Raw genomic sequence first — 1,305 nt, 5'->3', positions numbered from 1 at the left:
GGTATGTGCTGCCCGAGCCCCACCTCACCTGGCAATACTGGGGCGACTTGGGGTCCACGTCCACTGTGGCTAGGTAATCCGGGGCCTCAATACCGGTGTTTCGGTAAATACAGACCAGGTAGATAATCTCCTCCCTGGGCCCTGGGGGTAGAAAGCAGGCAGTGGGGATGGCGGGGTGGAGAGGACTGCCAGGGTCAGCGCTGGGTGTGTCTGAGGGTAGAGGCCAGGGTTTGAGGTCCCCACCCCACAGCTAAGGCATCAGGAGAGGGAGCTGGCTCTCAGAGGTCCTTCCCATGGTGCTGGGTCTCAGACATCAAGCACGAACCTTTCATGGCCTCCAGAGGGGTCGGGTACCCGGGTCCACACTTCCCACATGTCGTAGCTGTGGAAACAAAGAGGCCTGTTACCTGGATCTGCACTTGAGGGTGAATGTTGCTTTCCTGTGGCTGCAGCACACTTCCTCCCGGGGCCAAGGCAGGTGCGCTGTCCCTGGTGCCTCCTACTGCAACCCCTCCCTCCCACCATCCTCCCTGCCCCTCCAAGCCCTGATAGTGTGTGTGTGTGTGTGTGGCAGGAGGCGCTGTAGAAATATGACCTGAAGGCGGACGGACACTAACGGAACCCAGGTGAGGCAGGAGAGGGGCCCGTGCAGCAGAGGCTGGGTGGTGTAGTGGTCGTGACACTGACGTGGGAACTGGTCACTGGTCAACCATGGGGCTTGGGCACATTACATATTCTGCCCAGTCCCAGTTCCCACATCACCTGTCAAAGGAGGGTAATAGGAATGCCACCGTGAGCTTTTAGGAGAAGGAACCAAGAAGGTGCGGGCAGGTATGCAGCTCTTTGCTTTTCGTCTGCAGCCAGGAAACCCGGGAAGACTGACCCTCAGTGAGCCAGCGCAGTGCCAGTCTGCTCCCTTCACTGAACACTGTCTATTCCAGGGACTGGGACACTTCCTGCTTTTCTCCCCTCTGGGTCCTGACCCAGGCTTTGGCCGAGCCTGGATTACACAACCCAGGGTCTGGTAACTGAGAGGAGGCTGAAGTTCAAGGCTGGGGGCTGACAGCTCCTGAAGTCCTTACACCAGTTTCCACCCCTGGGTGGGCTTCACTTCCACTATCTGTAAATTCTTGGCCCAACTCTGGAGAGCTTGGACCCACCCACCAGAGCTGTATGGAGTGGCTCTCCTGTCCCCTGAGGTCTCCAAGAGCAGTCACACTGCTCTGGGAAGAAAGCCAGTGGCTGAGGAGGGCTGCCAGTCACAGACAACAGGGTTTGGGGTCTGACCAGGAGGGAGGGCTGAGG

The 1,305-nt window shown here is 58.8% G+C and overlaps 1 long non-coding RNA gene across 1 annotated transcript; it reads right to left on the bottom strand.

The window, feature by feature from the left end:
• Nucleotides 1-32: 32 nt before the first annotated feature.
• LOC109378788 (uncharacterized) lies at nucleotides 33-1,096 on the bottom strand. Its single transcript, XR_002123066.1, has 3 exons — nucleotides 763-1,096; nucleotides 326-382; nucleotides 33-141 (listed from the first exon to the last, which is right to left on the bottom strand). It is a non-coding gene; the product is annotated as an uncharacterized LOC109378788 (long non-coding RNA).
• Nucleotides 1,097-1,305: the final 209 nt, after the last annotated feature.

This window comes from Hipposideros armiger, unplaced genomic scaffold (assembly GCF_001890085.2).
Source record: "Hipposideros armiger isolate ML-2016 unplaced genomic scaffold, ASM189008v1 scaffold_3722, whole genome shotgun sequence".
Classification (NCBI taxonomy): domain Eukaryota; kingdom Metazoa; phylum Chordata; class Mammalia; order Chiroptera; family Hipposideridae; genus Hipposideros; species Hipposideros armiger.
Note: the sequence above shows the minus strand (reverse complement) of the source record. Positions and strands in the feature narration are given on the sequence as shown.